Source organism: Ranitomeya imitator, chromosome 3 (genome assembly GCF_032444005.1).
Source record: "Ranitomeya imitator isolate aRanImi1 chromosome 3, aRanImi1.pri, whole genome shotgun sequence".
NCBI lineage: Eukaryota > Metazoa > Chordata > Amphibia > Anura > Dendrobatidae > Ranitomeya > Ranitomeya imitator.
This window is the reverse complement of record NC_091284.1, coordinates 791,929,825-791,946,100: the sequence shown is the minus strand read 5'-3', so window position 1 is coordinate 791,946,100 and position 16,276 is coordinate 791,929,825. Positions and strand designations below refer to the sequence as shown.

The 16,276-nt window shown below is 42.7% G+C and overlaps 1 protein-coding gene across 1 annotated transcript in view; it reads right to left on the bottom strand.

Annotated features, from left to right (window-relative positions):
* The window catches only part of CNTN5 (contactin 5), a 2,082,395-nt gene that overhangs the window by 839,077 nt on the left and 1,227,042 nt on the right, over nt 1–16,276 (bottom strand). The window lies entirely within an intron of this gene.

The following is a 16,276-nucleotide window of genomic DNA, read 5'->3' as shown; positions in this document are numbered from 1 at the left end:
ATTATTGCTCCCCGTCCACACACAGCTGTGCTTACTGCAGAGCACAGTCTTCATAGATCGCCTCTGCTGACCAAATTACTCGCTTTTCCCATCCGGCACATGTTCATTATTTGTCAGGCCACTTAGCTCAAAATGGGCTGCAGGGGTTTTGACATCCAGGAAATTCGGAGATTACAGAGTCGAGACCGGCACTTTCAGCAATATTTTCAGAAGAAATTGCTCTATGGACAGTGCTCCCGAGGTTCAGAAAGTAATTATTCTCGGCTGGTTGAGTTACTAGAAGTCAGAAGTGACGCTGGTGGGAAAACGGCAGGCGAAAAATCTGGAATTTTAACGTTTGAGAGGTAGAGGGACTCACATTACTGCGATATTGGAAGGAACCATACCAACTTCTTCATTTTTTTCTTCTTCTGACATCTAGAAGTTTTGAGTTACTATTTAGTCCAATGTCTACACTTTGATACATGAATAGAGGATTAATATCTGATTATTGGGACCTCTAAAATCATGGGAACCAGGGAACTAGTCCACCCATTCTGTCGCAGAGGGTTTCGGAGTTGAGAAGGTCGGGATTGAATGGAGCAGTGTGGTTGGACGTGACTTCTGTTGCTCCATTTGAGACAGCCAAGTACGGTGCAAAGCTATGCATCAGTCCCATAGACATGTAAGGGACTGTTCAAACCAAGCACATATGCTCAGTGCACCCTTGGCGTAGCCATACAGTTCAGATCAACTTTCTACCTACTTGTTTTCCATCTAGTTCACCCTCCTCTGGCTTCTATAAAGCAAGAGCTATCAGTCAAGGAAGAGAAGCAGAGATAGCGTGTGAAAAGGTTTAGCCACACCAAGGGTGCCCCAAGCGCCTGTGCTTGGTTTGATAAGTCCTTTTGTGTTGACAGACTTTCAACAAGAGTGACAGCAGTCTTGTCCGATCAGGCATCTTCATTCAATAGTGAACACATCAGGGAGGAAAATGGGGATTCGGACCCCTGTTCTTCCTGTTCCAATGTTTAGGAAGGAATAACATAGGTATGTTGGTGATTAGGATTCCAGCTCTCGTGAATACCATGGGGTCTATTGGGAAAAAGTGGGGTCATTCCCAAAAATAGTATTTTATTTTATTTTTTTTTACATTTAATTGCATTTAAAAAAATTTTTTTTACATGGGATTCAATTCATTATTAATTAAAAAGAGGGAACGTTTCCTGGTGATAGGTCCTCACTTACTGTACACTGACTAAAGACAGTGACTATAGAGGGGGATTTAGAGCCAAGTATAAGTTTTGACCACTGTGAAAAAAATAAGACTTTTTTTAGCCAAAAAGGTATATTGTCCTTTTAAATCTTTAAAGTCAACATAAATAAATATTATTTAACAAATATTAAAACATGGAGTCAATTAAAGAAGCCCTCATCCCTTCTTCGTTTTTATCCTCTTAATCTATTGCACTCTTCGTACCATACAGCACTGTGTACTTACAATTGATCATTTTTCTTTTCTACCCAGATAATTGTTCTCTTTTTTTCGCTCTACAGCTCTGGCAAGAATTAAGAGACCACCACATGAAAACGCCGTCATGGGCAGCCAAATCTTCAGACCTGAACCCCATTGATACCCTCTGGAATGTAAATAAGAGGATGATGGATAGTCACAAGCCATCAAACAAAGAAGAACTGCTTACATTTTTGCTCCAGGAGCAGTGTGAAAGACTGGTGGAAAGCATGCCAAGACGCATGAAAGCTGTGATTAAAAATCATGGTTATTCCACAAAATATTGATTTCTGAGCTCTTCCTGAGTTAAAACATTAGTATTGTTGTTTCTAAATTATTATGAACTTGTTTTTCTTGCATTATTTGAGGTCTGAAAGCACTGGGCTATTTTTTTTATTTTGACCATTTTCCTTTTCAGAAAAAAAAATACAAAATGTATTGCTTGGAAATTCGGAGACATGTTGTCAGTAGTTTATAGAATAATTGAAAAATGTACATTTTACTCAAAGATATACCTATAAAGAGAAAAATCAGACAAACTGAACATTTTGCAGTGGTCTCTTAATTTTTGCCAGAGCTGTATGTAGAAACAGGAAGTCTTTTGCCTTTACATTTATCATTCCTCCTCTTCATCTCCAGACCCAGCCGCTCCCTTCTTCCCCTGCCAGGGATTTGCAGTGACTGATGACTCATACATGGAAGATTGACCTCCTGTTTCTACATACAGCTTAGAATAATTCATTAGTCAGTATTTAATTATGTGATGTCATAAACCTAATGGAAAAGAGAACAATTAGCAGGTAGAAGGGGAAAATGATCAAATGTAAGTACACCTAGAGCTTAGGAGGATCCAGTTAGTTAGTTTTTAATGACGTGATGTCATAGACCTAATGGAAAAGAGAAGAATTAGCGTGGTAGAAAAGCAAAATGAGCAATTGTAAGTACACAGTGCTGTATAATATGATGGTTGCAATATATTAAGAGGATAAAAACTTTGATGGGAGAACTTTAAAGGCAAATCCTTTTAGACCCAATAATAAGAACAAAAGTCCCATAATAACCATCACGTCACCTTGAAAGATGATATAGAAGGAATCAGTTGGCTTACATGTAAAATATATGTATTTTTAATTTTCTAGATTCAATAAAAGGAGTCATACCCATGAATCATATTGATTAATTACATAAATACTTTACATTCTGTAATGTTTTCACATCATCCTTCAACGACGTCCATCCCTATTGATATTTTCCTACCTAATCTAAGAACAAGAGGCAAAACAATGCCACCAATTATTGCCGTCGCGCACTCTCATTTACAACCTACGTAGTAATGCTCTATGACAGGCATGAGGTATAATGTATTCACGGACCATAAATCTTATCCAGAGAAGCACCTTACAACAACCATCATTAATCAAGATGCACGGGAAAAAAAAAACACACACGTGCTTATATATGTTTACTTTAATCAAGCGACGCAGATAACATGGATATATCTGCGCGTGAACCACATGGATTGAGGAAAATAAGAAAAAAAAAAAACAGGTTGTTGTGTGTTATGGAAGAACTTACATCAATATGATTAGCATACTACAAAATACTGCCACTGTAAAATTTTATAAACTGCTGGCTTCTTCAATTCGTAGAGATTTTACGGCCGCCATAAATTAATCGCCTTACAATGATTTGTAGTTATGTATCCCAATGCACTAAAGTTTTCATGATATCTCATTTTTTTTTCTCTCCTTACTTACTGCTCCCGCCGCACAAGGCAAAGTGATTAAAGGTTTTTCTTTTTTTTTTTTCTTAAAGAATCACTTCTAAAAAAAAAAAGAAAAAAAAAATTAATTGAAAGTTGGGTAAAGCCGGAAAAGCCAAAGGTGATTCATGGAAGACAACCAGCATTCTCGCAGTAATGATGTCCGGCAGATTTAGGATCTCCTAGGAGCCTGCACTGCAGATTCTATTGTTTTTGATTGGGAAAAATGACTGCGCGTTACACCATCCAACCCATCAAAATGACAGCAGCCTGGAAAATCTCATTTTTTTTAAGCCAACGCGATCCTTCAATATCATGTAACAAGCACATCTCAAATTTATGGCTTCCTTTATAAACAGAAGTCACATCACAGATGTTTTTATGGTATAGAAGGAGATCAACGCAAACAAACTTAAACTTCAAAGTATCTAGTTTTTTTTATCATTGTTTTATTCCCGCTGCTCCCCTGAGTATTCCATTTTCCATGGCGAAACAGTTGTTCAGCAGACATCAATGTCCTCTAGCTCTACGGCGAAACGGTTGGCTCGGACAAGCACTCCTGTTATCTGTGTGAAAACCGGTGCTGAACTTCTCTGGCTGTGTCTTATCTCTAAGTAGACCAGAAGGATCAGCCATTGAAATACCAAAGTGCCAAACCCTATTTCCCTCAAGATAATATTTCAGGGGAGAGTCAGGAGACCCCCATTCACATTAGGCTATTAGTTAATCCCACTAATATCAGAGGGTTAACGTCAAATATAGTCTATTATCCATGTTGACTTTAAGGGGAAATTAATTTCACGCAGTTGATGCCCTTGATCATATTTTGACAAAGTGTAGCAAGGTAACAGTGCAAACCACTGTGCAGCCGCCATGATCGTTGCCACTGTGGCATGATCGTTGCCACTGTGTTTTTACTGGATAGCTGATGTGTGAACTAAGACTGTTCTTGACAAACATTTTCAAAAGGATTATGCTCTATAATGGAGTCTAAGGGATAGCATTTCTCCTTGTGGAGAGTGACAAGCCAAGCCTGGCATGTCAGAATGATTAACAAAAATGCCCATAAATAGTAGATGTATAGGACAGAAACTCAAGAACTAGATATAACACGAGGAGAAACGGTGTCAAGACCCCTTTCTCCTTGCGTTAGTTCAGAGTGAGGAGACTTATAAACCAAGTTTGTTCCTTTGGAAAACTAAATATGTATATTTTCTCTTCAGAGAGGAAGAACACTAGAACTGCACTAGGAGAGGACCTGGCCCACTTCCTCCTTTTAGCTCCAGTCTTCAGAATTCTTCACTTTTTGGCACCTCCATAACTCACTAAGCCTCATGCGGTGTCATCATGAGGACATCACTCGAGGATCAGTCAGCATCAGACGTGCCACAGAGTATAGACAGAAGAAGAAGACCGGAGCCAGAGAGAGAAAGCGAGTCAATGGAGAACCAGGACAGGTGAGAGGCTAGATGAGTATAAGGGTTTTTTATACCTTCTGCCCTAAAAAGATCAAGTAATATATCACCTAGAAGGCCAAGTTAGTGCGTGATTCTAGTGGAGTGAATCGAATCTGCTAAAAAAAAAAAATCGATTTTGGCAAATTGTGCAAACTCCATTGCCATGAAACGATTTGTCCATCACTAGTGTTGAGCATTCCGATACCGCAAGTATCGGGTATCGGCCGATACTTGCTGTATCGGAATTCCGATACCGAGATCCGATATTTTTGTAATATCGGGTATCGGATCAACAGGGATGTGTAAAATAAAGAATTAAAATAAAAAATATTGATATGCTCACCTCTCCGGCGGCCCCTGGACATCATGCGGCTAACCGGGTGGCTTCTCTGTTTGAAATGCGCGCCTTTAGGACCTGGGAATGACGTCCCGGGTTCTGATTGGTCGCGTGCCGCCCATGTGACCGGCACGCGACCAATCAGAAGCCGCGACGTGATTCTCATTCACAAAAACTCCTAATTCTAGGATTTGAGGACCTGCGAATGACGTCACGGCTTCTGATTGGTCGCGTGCCGGTCACATGGGCGGCACGCGACCAATCAGAACCCGGGACGTCATTCCCAGGTCCTGAAGGCGCGCATTTTAAACAAAGAAGCCTCCCGGTTAGCCGCATGATGTCCAGGGGCCGCCGGAGAGGTGAGCATATCAATATTTTTTATTTTAATTCTTTATTTTACACATCCCTATGGATCCCAGGGCCTGAAGGAGAGTTTCCTCTCCTTCAGACCCTGGGAACCATGAGAATACCTTCCGATACTTGATGTCCCATTGACTTGTATTGGTATCGGATATCGGTATCGGCGATACCCGATATTTTTCGGGTATCGGCTGATACTATCCGATACCGATACTTTCAAGTATCGGACGGTATCGCTCAACACTATCCATCACAAGTATTTTTTTTAATCAGGTGTAAATGCTGCCGATCTCCTTAGTATGATGTTATTTATTTTCTTTTATTTTCGTGTCTCGCCTTTCCTGAGATATTTATTTAAATCTAGTTATTTTTTTAAGACAATTGGGCATGGTCATCCACAAAGAAGAGTTTAGGATCACACCCATTTGGCTAAAAAAGAGACTAAGTTTGCATACAGGGTAATTATGGCCATTTCTCTGGAGAGGAGAGGGGTAGGAACAAAAGAAAAAACACTTGAAATTCCAGAGACCAGCGGCATTTACTTCAGGTAAAAACGTGACATATTTGTGGCAAATGAGTTTCCTGGGTCAAATGATGATCAGATTTCATTTTTTCTAATTTTGTAAATTACCATTGTAAAATATAAAGGGATTGATGTGAGTCGCCCTACCAGGGCCTGGGGTACTCGGCACTGGGTCTGGTCGCAATTAAGGGGGTGGTCACGGTGACAATGACCCGGTCCAAGCCCTGGGCACTCAAGCTAAGGGGAAAGGTCTTGAAAGGGTATTTTAGAATAAAGTTTATTCGTGACACCACCTGTGGTTCTCGGTCAGAGGGACCAACGCTGCTTAAAGGGGTCCTCTGGGGTGATGGTATGGCAGCTGAATGGTGACGCTTCCCACAGGTGAAGCGGGGTCCCCAGGGCTCCCAAGGTGTATGGCCAGGATGGTGGGTTGCAGATAAATAGCGGAGGACATAGAGTTGCAGTCTTTACCTGGTTTACTGATGGTAGCAGGCTTCAGACCAGGGTACTGGCAACAGGTGCAGAAGGAGCCCAGGCAGTCTGAAAACAAGTAGAAATCCCCTTGGCAGGGCAGGTTGGGAGCCTTCCACTATGTGCTGGTTTTCTGGTCCCTTGCTACCTGTAGCTTGCAGGCAAGTTACCCCTTTCTCTCTCCTGTCCTGGGACAGTACCTTCAGGGTAGACAACTTGAGATGTTCTCTTGGGGTCTCTGACATGGTTAATCAAGGTTCTAACTTCTGCTGTACCTCAGGTATGGTATGGGCAATTAACATACAGTCCTATACCCTCCGGTTCGGCTGTGGACCTTGCAGTTATCCACAACCTTGGAAACCCGGTGCCCAGTTTCTGCGCTATGGCTCACAGGAGGCCCAAACGCAGCCTCCTTAAGCTCCTAATCACTCCTCCGAGCTCCTTACCTGTCTTTTGTCTCACACCGACTGACTGACTCCTCCTCCAGACCAGGATGGAAATCAGGGAAGTTCCCTTAAAACAGGGTTTTGAGCTCCCCCTTCTGACCTGGGTTTAGAATGTGTTGTATGTACAGCTTACCTGCCAAAGGGATCCCACTTGTCTCCAGGCATGGCACTACCGTCCCCGAGAGGAAGGCAGCACCACTGTGGTACCCGAACTCCTGGAGTGCCACAGATGTCCACTACTTGAACAACACCCTTCATAAATGCAACAATAACTCTTGTTAAATAAAAACATCTTCTGGACTGGTGACGTTCCAACAATGTGATCTGTGTCTGCTTGCACATGCATGACACTTTTATGCATTGGGAGACACGGACAGACAAGGGCCCCTGAGCAAGAACAATATATGGGCCCTTTGCAGTCCAATAGTTTATGATATTGCACAACTCCACCTGCTTTGGAGATGGTAGTGACCTCCTTACCTCTCGGACCCCTGGGAGGCTGCACCAATAATATGTCCGCCCCTGCTTATGTCACGTGAGCGCTGCAGCCAAACAGTGGCCACTTATGGACTGCGGCACTCATGCAACATAACAATGTAAGTTGGCAGTGCGCTATGGAAAAAAGCATGATCTCGAAGAAGGAATAAATACTGGCTCACTAGTGCCACCTACGGAAGATAGATGCCCTAAGGTCTCATTGACATGTCAGTGATTTACTTGAAAGGGAAAACTTTGCTCAAATTTTCAGCAGTGACTTTTTTATCAGAGTTTGGTCAAAGTTTCATCAGTTTTTCTCGGATGAGAACCCAAAGTTTCTCTACCGTCTCCTATCAAGCAGCCCATGAAAAATGGAGGGCAGGCATATGGCATCCGAGTGCGGTCTGATGGACTCATAGATTTGCACTGATGATTTTGTGCCGATACTTGGATCAAAAATTAAACATGTTTCCGAGATTCTGCGTGGAACGTTCATCCTTTAAAAAAAAACGGACATTTGACTGACCCCATTCTCTATTATAAGTACGGGTGCGATCCGTGAAAAACACTTAGAACATTCATACGAGAAAATCTGATGTGTGAATGATGCCTAACGGTTGTGAAGTTTTCTGCAGAGCTATAACACTGGACCGCCTGCCCGTTATTGCTCGCTTCTCTCAATATAATCCTGGTTTCCATTTCCTATAATGTAATATTGAGGATTACTTAGCTGCAAGAGCAAACAAGATTTCCCACTAGGAAATGTGATCTTCAGCGTCATTTTCTCTTTTTTCTTGCCATTACAATTGCAAATCCTAATACATATATTTCCGGAAAATTCCGTAAGGATCAGGAAATTGGCAAATAATGCACAGGATGCTTCCATACAGAAAATGAAATGGCGCTACGAAATGAAATCGTTTTTGCTAAAATGAAATCAGTCTTTGACTTTTCCGTGATGTCTTGGACACTAAACCTTTGGAAACAATCAACTATGACACATATTGGATTTTGCGGAGATTTTATAAATACTTAAATAGCTTAGGTGCATCTGAGATGAGCCAAAGACAAAGCAATAGCCCTTATACTCTAGAAAATCTTTTAAAGGAGTGGATGCGAACAATAGAAATAATTTGTTTAACCCTTTGAAAAAAAAAGGATGAATAGATGTAACTGGAACGTCCGTGCTGGGATCCACTAGTGTGGAGGTGTCAAGAGCTGATGGTAGATGCCGGCTGTCATATACAGCCAGCATCTGTCAGTAAGAGTATTTTTTTTTACACTTGTTTAATTTTCCATGAAGATGGCCATGTGACGGCTTGTTTATTGTGGGACAAGATGTACTTTTGAACGACACCATTAGTGTTGCCATATAGTGGACTGGAAAATGGGAAAAAAAATTAAAAGTGCAGTGAAATCGCAAAAAAAGTGCAATTCTACAATTGTTTACTGTTTTGCTATTTTACCACTAAATGCTAAAACTGATCTAGCATTACGATTCTCCAGATCATTACGGGTTTGTAGATACAACACATGAATAGGCTCTTTTTTATTTAAGTGGTGAAAAAAAACCCCAAAGTTTATAAAAAAAAAAAAGTTGCCATTTTTCAAGACCCGTAGAGTCTCCATGTTTCATGATCTGGGGCCGGGGAGAGGGTTTATTTTTTGTGCACGGAGCTTATATTTTTAATACCATTTTGGTGCAGATATGATCTTTTGATCGCCTGTTGTTGCAGTTTAATGCAATGTTGCAGTGACCAAAAAAACTTACCGGTAATTCTGGCATTTTGATTTTTGTTTCTCATTTACAGAACGGGCGATTCTGAATGTAGCAATACCAAATATGTATATCATTATTATTGTTTTATTTTGAGTGGAGGGTGATTTAAACTTTTATTTTTTTACTTTTAAAAACATTTTTTTTTTACTTTACACTTCATTCAATAGTCTCCATGGGAGACTAGAAACTTGGGTTCATCCAATCGCTTGTGCTGCGCAGAGCAAGGCTTCAGCCCTGTTTTGTGTAACACTTGACATGTTAATAGCCGCGGGTGGATTCTGATTCTACCCATGGCTGTGCCGGAAAAGTTGTGAGCTCATCGCTGGAGCCCGCAGCAAACAAGGGAAGCCAACCTTAGATGTACCTATATGTCTAAGGTTGGAAAGGGGTTATTCATGTAATGCTGCTGTCAATCACAGTCAGCGGCATTTTAATGGAGTGATCGCCAGTGTGGCTCCCATATACCTCCTGCGATATGATTGCTGGCTGCCGATGGCATTTCATAGCAGCCAGGAGCCTGCTGAAGGCTGCCATCTCTGTACACATGTGAAGCCCAGCCACAGGCTGAGCTTCATAGACAAATAGGTACACTGTGTACTGCCATATTGTGGTATTGCAGAATATACAATAAGTGATCAAAGCATTGCAAGTTCAAAATAAATAAATAAATAAAAATTAAAAAAAAATATATATATATATAAAATCTTGAGTCATTTCACATTTCAAAATAATAAGAAAAGAGCATAAAAGTCAGATTTATTAAAATCTAAAAATCTAAAAGTACCTAACCCATATGGCAAATGCTGTAAAGAATTATTATTATTATCGTTATACATTTTTATAGCGCCATTTATTGCATGGCGCTTTACATGTGAACGGGGCAAATATAGACAAATACAATAAACATGAGTAAAACAAGGCACACACAAGTACAGGAGGAGAGAGGACCCTGCCCACGAGGGCTCACAGTCTACAGAGGATGGGTGAGGATACAGTAGGCGAGGGGAGAGCTGGTGGTGTCGCGGTTCAGCAGACTAAGGATCACTGCAAGCTGTAGGCTTGTCGGAAGAGGTGGGTCTTCAGGTTCCTTTTTGAAGGTTTCTATGATAGGCGAAAGTCTGATGTGTTGTGGTAGAGGGTTCCAGAGTATGGGGGAAGCACGGGGAAGTCTTGGATGCGGTTGTGGGAAGAAGAGATAAGAGGGGAGTAGAGAAGGAGATCATGAGAGGATTGAAGGTTGCATGTAGGTAGGTACCGGGAGACCATGACACAGATGTATGGAGGAGATATGTTGTGGATGGCTTTGTATGTCATTGTAAGGGTTTTGAACTGTAGCCTCTGGGCAATAGGAAGCCAGTGAAGGGCTTGGCAAAGAGGAGAGGCCGAGGAATAATGGGGAGAACGGTAGATTAGTCGGGCAGCAGAGTGTGGGATGGACTGGAGTGGTACCAGAGAGCTAGAGGGGAGGACAGAGAGTAGGAGGTTGCAGTAGTCGAGGCAGGAGATGATAAGGGCATATACAAGCGTTTTTGTGGTTTCATGGTCAAGGAAAGCACGGATCCGGGAAATTAAAGAATTTAAAAAAAAAACGAAACTCCAGAATTGTTTTTTGGTTGCCGCATCTCAACCAAAAATATGCAGTGAGAAGCAAACAAAACATTGTAAGGGTTGGTGCAGATGAAGATCCAACAAAACATCGGATCTCAATAGTATATATGTTTTGCTATGGGGCGGTATACATATCTCTTTTTTTCCTCGGACAGAGCCAGTCGTAGAAATAAAAAAATCTGTGCATGCTGAATTTGATCCGATATTCAGATCGCACTCGGCCATACAAGTCAATAAGTCAGAGGAAAACACAAGAATGCACTCGGATGATATTCGACTAACACAATGTAGAAGATGGAGAAATGTTGGAGGGTGCTGGACCTGGGGAGAGTGAGAAAAAAAGGTTTTCTTTTTCCATTTAAACTCAGAGGTTTTCCAAAACTTTGCCACTTGGCTAGTCGACATGCAACTGAGAACTGGACTTGGAAAGGGTGAGTAAAGAAATATTAACCCCTTCATGACCCAGCCTATTTTGACCTTAATGACCTGGCCGTTTTTTGCAATTCTGACCAGTGTCCCTTTATGAGGTAATAACTCAGGAACGCTTCAACGGATCCTAGCGGTTCTGAGATTGTTTTTTCGTGACATATTGGGCTTCATGTTAGTGGTAAATTTAGGTCAATAAATTCTGCGTTTATTTGTGATAAAAACGGAAATTTGGCGAAAATTTTGAAAATTTCGCAATTTTCACATTTTGAATTTTTATTCTGTTAAACCAGAGAGTTATGTGACACAAAATAGTTAAAAAATAACATTTCCCACATGTCTACTTTACACCAGCACAATTTTGGAAACAAAATTTTTTTTTGCTAGGAAGTTATAAGAGTTAAAATTTGACCAGCGATTTCTCATTTTTACAACGAAATTTACAAAACCATTTTTTTTAGGGACCACCTCACATTTGAAGTCAGTTTGAGGGGTCTATATGGCTGAAAATACCCAAAAGTGACACCATTCTAAAAAATGCACCCCTCAAGGTGCTCAAAACCACATTCAAGAAGTTTTTTAACCCTTCAGGTGCTTCACAGCAGCAGAAGCAACATGGAAGGAAAAAATGAACATTTAACTTTTTAGTCACAAAAATTATCTTTTAGCAACATTTTTTTTATTTTCCCAATGGTACAAGGAGAAACTGAACCATGAAAGTTGTTGTCCAATTTGTCCTGAGTACGCTGATACCTCATATGTGGGGGTAAACCACTGTTTGGGCGCACGGCAGGGCTTGGAAGGGAAGGAGCGCCATTTGACTTTTAGAATGAAAAATTGGCTCCACTCTTTAGCGGACACCATGTCACGTTTGGAGAGCCCCCGTGTGCCTAAAAATTGGAGCTCCCCCACACGTGACCCCATTTTGGAAACTAGACGCCCCAAGGAACTTATCTAGATGCATAGTGAGAACTTTGAACCCCCGGGGGCTTCACAAATTGATCCGTAAAAATGAAAAAGTACTTTTTTTTCACAAAAAAATTCTTTTAGCCTCAATTTTTTTCATTTTCACATGGGTAACAGGATAAAATGGATCCTAAAATGTGTTTGGCAATTTCTCCTGAGTACACCGATACCTCACATGTGGGGGTAAACCACTGTTTGGGCACATGGTAAGGTTCGGAAGGGAAGGAGCGCCATTTGACTTTTTGAATGGAAAATTATCTCCATCGTTAGCGGACACCATGTCGTGTTTGGAGAGCCCCCGTGTGCCTAAACATTGGAGCTCCCCCACAAATGACCCCATTTTGGAAACTAGACCCCCCAAGGAACTTATCTAGATGCATATTGAGCACTTTAAACCCTCAGGTGCTTCACAAATTGATCTGTAAAAATGAAAAAGTACTTTTTTTTTCACAAAAAAATTCTTTTCGCCTCAGTTTTTCATTTTCACATGGGCAATAGGATAAAATGAATCCTAAAATTTGTTGGGCAATTTCTCCCGAGTACGCCGATACCTCATATGTGGGGGTAAACCACTGTTTGGGCACACGGCAGGGCTCGGAAGGGAAGGCGCGCCATTTGACTTTTTGAATGGAAAATTAGCTCCAATTGTTAGCGGACACCATGTCGCGTTTAGAGAGCTCCTGTGTGCCTATGCATTGGAGCTCCCCCACAAGTGACCCCATTTTGGAAACTAGACCCCCCAAGGAACTTATCTAGATGCATATTGAGCACTTTAAACCCCCAGGTGCTTCACAGAAGTTTATAATGCAGAGCCATGAAAATAAAAAATAATTTTTCTTTCCTCAAAAATGATTTTTAGCCTGGAATTTCCTATTTTGCCAAGGGTAATAGGAGAAATTGGACCGCAAATGTTGTTGTCCAGTTTGTCCTGAGTACGCTGATACCCCATATGTGGGGGTAAACCACTGTTTGGGCGCACGGCAGGGCTCGGAAGGGAAGGCACGCCAATTGGCTTTTTAAATGGAAAATTAGCTCCAATCATTAGCGGACACCATGTCACGTTTGGAGAGCCCCTGTGTGCCTAAACATTGGAGATCCCCCACATATGACCCCATTTTGGAAACTAGACCCCCAAAGGAACTAATCTAGATGTGTGGTGAGGACTTTGAACTTCCAAGTGCTTCACAGAAGTTTATAACGCAGAGCCATGAAAATAAAATAAAAATTTTATTTTCTCTAAAATGATTTTTTAGCCTGCAATTTATTATTTTCCCAAGGGTAAAAGGAGAAATTTGACCCCAAAAGTTGTTGTACAGTTTCTCCTGAGTACACTGATACCCCATATGTGGGGGTTAACCACAGTTTGGGCACATGTCGGGGCTCGGAAGTCAAGTAGTGACATTTTGAAATGCAGACTTTGATGGAATGCTCTGCGGGCGTTACGTTGCGTTTGCAGAGCCCCTGATGTGGCTAAACAGTAGAAACCCCCCACAAGTGACCCCATTTTAGAAACTAGACCCCGAAAGGAACTTATCTAGATATGTGGTGAGCACTTTGAACCCCCAAGTGCTTCACAGACGTTTACAACGCAGAGCCGTGAAAATAAAAAATCATTTTTCTTTCCTCAAAAATGATGTTTTAGCAAGCAATTTTTTATTTTCTCAAGGGTAACAGGAGAAATTGGACCCCAGTAATTGTTGCCCAGTTTGTCCTGAGTACGCTGATACCCCATATGTGGGGGTAAACCACTGTTTGGGCACATGTCGGGGCTCGGAAGTCAAGTAGTGACGTTTTGAAATGCAGACTTTGATGGAATGGTCTGCGGGCGTCACGTTGCGTTTGCAGAGCCCCTGGTGTGCCTAAACAGTAGAAACCCCCCACAAGTGACCCCATTTTGGAAACTAGACCCCCCAAGGAACTTATCTAGATATGTGGTGAGCACTTTGAACCCCCAAGTGCTTCACAGACGTTTACAACGCAGAGCCGTGAAAATAAAAAATCATTTTTCTTTCCTCAAAAATGATGTTTTAGCAAGCAATTTTTTATTTTCTCAAGGGTAACAGGAGAAATTGGACCCCAGTAATTGTTGCCCAGTTTGTCCTGAGTACGCTGATACCCCATATGTGGGGGTAAACCACTGTTTGGGCACATGTCGGGGCTCGGAAGTCAAGTAGTGACGTTTTGAAATGCAGACTTTGATGGAATGGTCTGCGGGCGTCACGTTGCGTTTGCAGAGCCCCTGGTGTGCCTAAACAGTAGAAACCCCCCACAAGTGACCCCATTTTGGAAACTAGACCCCCCAAGGAACTTATCTAGATATGTGGTGAGCACTTTGAACCCCCAAGTGCTTCACAGACGTTTACAACGCAGAGCCGTGAAAATAAAAAATCATTTTACTTTCCTCAAAAATGATGTTTTAGCAAGCAATTTTTTATTTTCTCAAGGGTAACAGGAGAAATTGGACCCCAGTAATTGTTGCCCAGTTTGTCCTGAGTACACTGATACCCCATATGTGGGGGTAAACCACTGTTTGGGCACACGTCGGGGCTCGGAAGGGAAGGAGCACCATTTGACTTTTTGAATAAAAGATTGGCTGGAATCAATGGTGGCGCCATGTTGCGTTTGGAGACCCCCTGATGTGCCTAAACAGTGGAAACCCCTCAATTCTAACGCCAACACACCCCTAACCCTTATCCCAACTGTAGCCGTAACCCTAACCACAACCCTAACCGCAACACACCCCTAACCACAACCCTAACCCCAACACACCCCTAACCCTAACCACAACCCTAATTCCAACCCAACCCTAACCCTAAGGCTATGTACCCACGTTGCGGATTCGTGTGAGATTTTTCCGCACCATTTTTGAAAAATCCGCGGGTAAAAGGCACTGCGTTTTACCTGCGGATTTACTGCGGATTTCACCTGCGGATTCCTATTGAGGAATAGGTGTAAAACGCTGCGGAATCCGCACAAAGAATTGACATGCTGCGGAAAATACAACGCAGCGTTTCCGTGCGGTATTTTCCGCACCATGGGCACAGCGGATTTGGTTTTCCATAGGTTTACATGGTACTGTAAACCTGATGGAACACTGCTGCGAATCCGCAGCGGCCAATCCGCTGCAGATCCGCAGCCAAATCCGCACCGTGTGCACATAGCCTAATTCTAAAGGTATGTGCACACGCTTCGGAAAACGCTGCGGATCCGCAGCAGTTTCCCATGAGTTTACAGTTCAATGTAAACCTATGGGAAACAAAAATCGCTGTACACATGCTGCGGAAAAACTGCACGGAAACGCAGCGGTTTACATTCCGCAGCATGTCACTTCTTTCTGCGGATTCCACAGCGGTTTTACAACTGCTCCAATAGAAAATCGCAGTTGTAAAACCGCAGTGAAATGCGCAGAAAAACCGCGGTAAATCTGCCATAAATCCGCAGCGGTTTAGCACTGCGGATTTATCAAATCCGCTGCGGAAAAATCCGCAGAGGACCAGAATACGTGTGCACATACCGAAACCCTAACCCTAACCCTACCCCTAACCCTACCCCTAACCCTACCCCTAACCCTAACCCTACCCCTAACCCTACCCCTAACCCTACCCCTAGCCCTAACCCTACCCCTAACCCTACCCCTACCCCTACCCCTACCCCTACCCCTACCCCTAACCCTAACCCTAACCCTAGTTCTAACTCCAACCTTAGTGAAAAAAAAAAAAATTCTTTATTTTATTATTGTCCCTATCTATGGGGGACAAATGGGGGGGGTCATTTACTGTTTTTTTATTTTGACCACTGTGATAGATTATATCACAGTGATCAAAATTCACATTGGAACGAATCTGCCGGCCGGCAGATTCGGCGGGCGCACTGCGCATGCGCCCGCCATTTTGGAACATGGCGGCGCTCGGGGAAGAAGACGGACGGGACCCCGCCAGGATCGGTAAGTATAAGGGGGGGAGATCAGGGCACAGGGGGGGGGGAGATCAGGGCACGGGGGGGCGTCGGAGCACGGGGGGGGAGGGATCGGAGCATGGGGGAGAGTGATCGGTGTGCGGGCGGGTGGATCGGTGTGCAGGGGGGGTGGATCGGTGTGCAGGGGGGGTGGTTCGGAGCACGGGGGGGGGGATCGGAGTGCGGGGGGGTTTGATTGGAGCGCGGGGGGTGTGAC